The sequence below is a fragment of the Cupressus sempervirens genome, chromosome 1 (genome assembly GCF_028749045.1).
Source record: "Cupressus sempervirens isolate cs-2001-9-10 chromosome 1, ASM2874904v1, whole genome shotgun sequence".
Lineage (NCBI taxonomy): Eukaryota > Viridiplantae > Streptophyta > Pinopsida > Cupressales > Cupressaceae > Cupressus > Cupressus sempervirens.
In genome coordinates this window covers 785,146,651-785,153,809 of record NC_143118.1, presented here as the reverse complement: position 1 = coordinate 785,153,809, position 7,159 = coordinate 785,146,651, and the positions used below count along the sequence as shown (strand labels likewise).

General features: G+C 38.3%; 1 pseudogene; it reads left to right on the top strand.

The window, feature by feature from the left end:
* Positions 1 to 6,915, top strand: part of LOC149580211 (uncharacterized) — a 198,958-nt pseudogene extending 192,043 nt beyond the window's left edge.
* The last annotated feature ends 244 nt before the right edge of the window (positions 6,916 to 7,159 follow it).

The following is a 7,159-nucleotide window of genomic DNA, read 5'->3' as shown; positions in this document are numbered from 1 at the left end:
GGGGGGATGGAAATGTGTGTAAGAGAGAGAGGAAGTAGGGGATGGGAGAGAGTTTGAAAATGTGAGAGAGAGTAGGGGGTGGCAGAGAGAGTATAGAGGGAGAGAGTCAGAGTGAGAGAGAGAGAGAGTAGGTTATGGGAGAGGGGAGAGAGAGACTAGGTGGTGGGAGAGGGAGTGGGAGAGGGAGAGAGAGGGGTGTGGGAGTGTGTGTAAGAGAGAGAGTAGGGGATGGGAGAGTGTGAGAGAGATTAGGAGGTGGAAAAGAGAGAGAATGGGATGGGAGAGAGAGTCAAAATAGGAGATGGGAGAGAGTGTGAGAGAAATTAGGGGGATGGGAGAGAGAGTTTGAGTAGGGGATGGGAGAGAGTGTGTAGAGAGGGAGAGAGAGTGAGAGAGAGACAATAGGTAGTGGGAGAGGGAGAGGGAGAGGGAGATAGGGTGGAAAAGGAGTGTGTGTGTGTGAGATCTAGAGAGTAGGGGATGGGAGAGGAGAGAGGGTGAGAGAGTAGGCAGTGGGAGAGGGAGAGAGAGTAGGTAGTGGAAGAGGGAGAGTGAGAGAGAGAGTAGGGGATGGGAAGGGGGGGAGAGAGGGAGAGAGGGAGAGAGAGAGAGAGAGAGAGAGAGAGAGAGAGAGAGAGAGAGAGAGAGGGGGGGGGATGGGAGAGGGGGGAGAGAGTAGGGGGAGATAGAGAGAGAGTAGGGTATGGGAGAGAGAGGAAGTGTGAGAGAGAGTAGGGGTGGTAGAGATAGTATAGGGTGGCATAGAGAGATTGAGAGTAGGGGATGGGGAGAGAGAGAGTACAGTATGAGAGAGAGATTGAGAGTAGGGGATGGGGGGAGAGAGAGTAGGCAGTGGGAGATGGAGTGGGAGAAGGAGAGTGAAAGAGAGGAGGATAGGAGTGCATGTGTTTGAAAGAGAGAGGGTAGGGAATGGGAGAGGGGGGAGAGAGAGTAGGCAATGGGAGAGGGAGTGGGAGAGGGAGAGAGGGGGGATGGAAATGGATGTGTGTGTGTGTGTGTGTGTGTGTGTGTGTGTGTGTGTGTGTGAGAGAGAGAGAGAGAGTGTGTGTGTGTGCATGTGTGTGAGAGAGAGAGAGAGAGTAGGTAGTGGGAGAGGGAGTGGGAGAGGGAGAGAGAGGGGGGATGGGAGTGTGTGCAAGAGAGACAGTAGGGGATGGGAAAGAGTGTGAGAGAGAGTAGGAGGTGGTTGAAAGAGAACAAGATGGTAGAGAGAGAGTGAGAGTAGGGGATGGGAGTGAGTGTGAGAGAGAGTAGGGGGATGGGAGAGAGAGTGAGAGTAGGAGATGGGAGAGAGATATTAGAGAGTGAGAGAGAGAGTGAGAGAGAGAGAGAGAGAGAGATAGTAGGCAGTGGGAGAGGGAGTGGGAGAGGGAGAGAGAGAGGGGTGATGGGAGTGTGTGAGAGATCTAGAGAGTAGAGGATGGAAGATGAGAGAGGGTGAGAGAGAGTAGGTGGTGGGAGAGGGAAAGTGAGAGAGAGAGAGAGAGAGAGGAGAGAGAGAGAGAGAGAGAGAGAGAGAGAGAGAGAGCAGGGGATGGGAGAGGGGAGATAGAGAGACAAAGAGAGAGTAGGGGATGGGAGAGAGGGTAACTAGAGAGAAGGGGAATGGGAGTGTGTGAGATAGATAGAGTAGGGGATGGGAGAGGAGAGAAAGATAGGGGATGGGAGAGGATAGAGTGATAGAGTAGGGGATGAGGGAGACAGAGAGTAGGCAATGGGATAGGGAGTAGGAGAGGGAGAGTGAGAGAGAGAGATTAGGGGATGGGAGAGGAGAGGGAGACTGAGAGAGAGTAGGGGATGGGGGATGGTGGGATAGGGAGATATGTGTTTTGACATAGTGTGTATGCACTATGTCAAATCACCCAAAAATGGTAAAAAAACAAGTTTGGGTCCAATTTCATCCATTCTCTACTTTTTTGTCTATTGTGCATTCTATTGTTCTGACAGAAAATATGGGTTTCAACATAGAAAACATGAATTGAAGACTTTTTGAATATTCTTTTTATAGAAAAGCTTAGTACAATCCTTTTAAAATGTATTTTGTTGATATATAGATACATATTTGATTATAATTTGACATGTTGTTCAATATATAGTGAATTCTTTGAAATTTGTACGTTTGAATGAAATTTTATTTCGAAATGGTTAGAAATTTGACAAGTTTCTATATGTGTGTGTGTGTGTGTGTGTGTGTGTGTGTGTGTGTATTAATTCAATTAATTGTAATTTTTATATGTATTTGAATGATTTGTAATTTACACATTGTAAGTAATTTAGATGTTTGAATAATTTAACATGTAGAAATCATCATCATGTCAAGGAAGAAATCAAAAACTCAAACAAACGAAGATAGGGAGAGAGATTTGGAAATTAAAAAAGATTAAACAAAACTACTATGTGAACAAAGAAAATTGCAAAGAAATAATGAAGACTTGACTTTCAAAGAAGAATGATTGGAAAGACAAAGGGAACAAATGAGACTATTATGCTCAAAAAGAAAATTGAATTGTGAAGCTACACCATCTTCTAATGTTGGAGTCATATCGTCTTCTCATGTTGAAGAGACACTAATTTGTAGATTTGATGATGTACACACTCCAGCATGTCATGTTGAAGACACAACATCAACACAACAAGTAGATGATATTCCATCTTTTGCATCTTATTTCCAAGGCACATCATCTTCGGTTTAGGGTACGCAATACACTCAACCTTATGCTGATGTTCAAAATGTTGAGGGAATGCAAGAGATTATAACACCTTCTAGAGTTCATTTTAGAAGACCAAAATATTTGATTGATATTGATACTAACATTTTGAAATCAATGCCTGACAAGATTAGTAGGCATACTTGTCAAAGAAAAGTTAATCGTATGTGGGAATTATTTTTTGAAGAATTAAATATTATAGGTCAATGCCAATTATTTTTTGAAATTATGAGGAATTTGAAATTTAGGCCTATCATGAAGATTATTGGGCTAAGAATGATGGATTATTCAAATGAGAAAAACATTGTAAAGAATCTAATGAGTGCTTATGACAAAGTGAGTTCTAAATCATGCACCAAAGACAGTAATATCACAAGACAACTATTTACATCAACAACAGTAAGTAGTGAAATGAAGAAAGCTCGACTCATGAGAAAGACAAGAAAAACATTAAAAATTGGTAGAGGTACTCTAAGGAGAGCCATGCTAAGGCGTGATAGATTGGAAGATACAACAAAAAATGAGTTATGGACATTTAGTAGTAGACTACCATGAAAGGATAAAGAAATTAGTGAAGCTTTGAAATCATTGATCGAAGATTTTTGAAAAAATAACACATATGTTTCTCCTAATCAAATACATGTTGTAAGAAGGAGGATTGGTAGCCAAAATCATGATCCATATGCGAAAAAAATTTTGGACTCAACTCAAACACAATTTTTCCCAAAATTTATTGGTATATATCCTCAAATTCAAATAAGTCAAAGCTTTTTTGAGATGGGTAAACCTTTTTATGTCAAGATAAATCACACATGCACAACTTGTTGTTGTATGATACATATTGAATTTTCTAACCATTTTGATTTTTTTAGGCATATATGTGTGTTTTTGCATTCTAAGTTTGTTTTGTAGGATTGTGACATGAATGAGCCACCAAGATCTTCAAGGGAATTCATATCCAACATTTTATGTGAAATCAGAGATGGCCAACACTTTTACAAGACATCATGCTTATTTTGTGATTCTTTGCAACTTTTATCAACTTGTCAACATATGGATAGTACACATGCAATTAAAAATGAAATAGTAGATTATGAAAAATTTAAGACAATGTCATATGCTCTAAAATATGGGAAACATGGAAAAAGGTGTGATTTAGTCATTGAAAAGATTCCAATATATGAGTTCATGAAGATTTTTCATGAAAAGATTATTTACAAGTATGCAAGGCATACACATAGAGCTCGATGGCTGGATTTGCAATTCAAGTTGTGCGAAGATATGTTTCCACTAGATACCATTGTTTTAGTTGTAGACTTTGCAAAGAACTACACACTACAACAACAAAATAAGATGCAAGCAATGTATTATACTTCTCAACAGGTTTACTTATTTGTTCACATAACATTCATGCATTCACCTACAAGTACAGAGGATGATAGAAAATTTTTGAGGGAGTACCATTTTTACATCAGTGATGATCGATCCATTCAACAATTAGATTAAGCTTCTTAGAATTGTTGTAGCAAATTACTACATGTCTTCTACATTAGGATCTAAAAGGGCTGAACTATTTCCATATTATATGAAATTTTAGTGTTAAGAGAAAATGATAGATGTTTTACCATGATTCTTGGATCAAATTTTCCAACAACAATGTGACTGGTCTGGAACCAAACTAAATTGTATAAGGCATGAAACATTGATGAGGTCTATTGAGAATGTTCAATGTAAAATTTAAAAAATAGTATAAATTTCTTCTAGGAAAGATAGTTTTGAAAAAGTTTATTTTGACTAAATCTAATCAAGTAATTATGTGAAGGATAGATGTAGTAAAAGAAATAGTTGACTATTTTCATATCATGCGTTATCTATATTGGTCTATTAGGCATAGAGTTCAATACATATCCAATGTATTGATTCCATAAAAAAAATTATCCCAAGAAATAACACTAAAAGTAAAAGTTGGTAGTTTAAGTTTAAAAAATCTATAACACTTGCTAATATTTAACCTAGCAGTAAAATTGCTAGTGGATTCTTTTCCAATAGACATAAAAATATAAATTTTTCAACCCTGTCCCCTTAGTGAAAATGCTCAAGAATAGAAGCAGGAAAGTTAGGGGTAGTTTCAACATTTTATTTCTTTGACTTTACCCCTTTTTTCTTAAAGGATTGCAAAACTATAGCTATATGAAATGGTTTGAAATTGAATCTATAATTCCCTAACCATATGATGTTCAATTATTGAAATCTATTTTTTAAGACGACTAAGAAACTAAGTGAATTTGGAGGATAGGCCGAAGGTTAGAGAGTTTTGGACAAAAAAGGGCACTATTTTATGATGGAATGTGTATACACATGTTATACACAATGTTTTCCAACCTTTATTTGTTGCAAGAAACTTTGGGAAGCATGACATTGAGGAAGCCCTAAATTTAAGGGTTTTGAGGCACAATTTGGGGCTTTGGTACCTAGAAACCTCTTGGAGTCAAACTGACTTCATATTAATTTTATTTGTACCTATTTATCACACTATGCAAATATTTGGAGCATGGGAGTTAGAATGGTTAGCACTTCCTTTATAAATGAATGAGAATTAGACCTTAAAAATCTAAGAAATAGTGAAAATAGTCATATACCTTCATAAGAAACCTACCCTATCCTTTTGGTATGTTAAGGTAGTCCATAAAGGGTACTAAAATATATAACTTATTTTCCTAGTGTTTTGGAAAAATTTGAAGAAAAATCTTTATGACTGCTGCTATAGTGCTACAAGGCATCCTATTAGGCCTAGTTTGAGGAATATTGAAGTTTTGGTGTCTAAACCATTGAAGAAAGTTTGAAACCTATTCAAGTACCTTGGATTTCATATTTTAGGGCTATTGGATCACATCATAAGACTTGTTGATGGATAATTTACCATTTCACTTATTGAAGGCACTTTTGGTCACTAGATTCAATCGTGCATTTGATTGAGTTTGTATTTGGACCTTTGATCCACCATATTCCACCCTAAAAGTGGACTCCACTCTACATGCCCAACCTCAAGCCTATGGTTCTCAAATGACATAGATCAATCACAACTTCTTAGGGACTCCCCTTCTCCAATAGGCCTAAAAAGGAAAACTCTCCCTAGATGGGTTTAGAGCTCAACTTTCCTAATAGAAAAGGTTTCTATGGACCTAATCTCTCAAAAAAATCCAACTTTAAAGTTCTCAAACCCCCAAAAACTAATTTGCATAATTGTTATCGGCATTTCTAATGGGCTAATCCTAGCTTTCTCGGTCAAACTCCAAAACTTTGCAAAGGGCCACACTATCTTTTTGTTAGAGTAATTATTTGTTCTAACTTATTAATTAAATCACTTTGATTTAATTAATTAAGTTGCCTATTACTCTAGTTTTCTTAAGCTATCTTGTAGGTGCATATAATTAATATTTTATTAATTATATTGTGCAACCCTAGCTTTTTTAGGCTTTAGTTTCCCTTTTTGGGTTTCGTGATTCCTTTATAAGGATTCACCTCTTTGTATTTTAAACATTCACTTATTGGATTATATGAGATATTGCTCTTTGTATGTCCATAAGATGGATCTGGCTTTTTGGCCTCAATGATTTTTCCTTGCCTCTGTTCTTTGCTTCATCCATGTGACAGGTTTATGCATGCAGGTGTTCTTGGGAGATTAGTTTTTCACCTAATCTTACATGGTATCAGAGCTAGCTTGCTGCTCATTTTTTGTGATTTGTTGAAGCATTTTAGAAGCTACATTTTTTGGAGCAGTGAGAGGCCGTACGGACAACTTTGGGCTCAAACAGACACTTCCATTGGATCCGGAAGGCCATTTGCAGTCAGGATCCATATAAAATTTGTCCATTTTGGACACCGTTGGTCTGGGGGTCAAATTTTTTTGTCCGACAGGGTCGTACGGCCCACTACACGTAGTACGAGGCATCAAAAATAAAAAAAATTGCAAAAAAAAATCTTTTTTCGGCTATCTTAGCCGTCGGCGTTTATTTAACCATAGCAGAGCTGCTATCAGTCACCGCTGACGGCCACCGCTAGCGGTTACCGCTGGCAGTCTGCCAGCGGCTCCGCCGGTGGCCACTGCCACTGCTCCGCCTCACGGTGGCCATCCAACCTCTCGCCACCCGGCCGTCGCTCCACCGGCGGTCGAGGGATTTTTTAAAAGATTTTTTTTTTAAATTATTTTTGAAAAAAAAAAATAATAATTTTTTGCATTTTCAGAGGCCCTGGAGGTTTTTTTTCCGTAACTTGAGCATACAGACCTATTTTTTCAATCCAAAAAATGCACTGAAAAACTGGTTCCGAGATGAAGATGTAGTATAGGTGTTTTTGGGTTTTGATGCAGTTTGGTTGCCTATTTTGGTAGTCAAAGTCAGATGTTCTATTTTGTACTCCGGGAGGCGTAT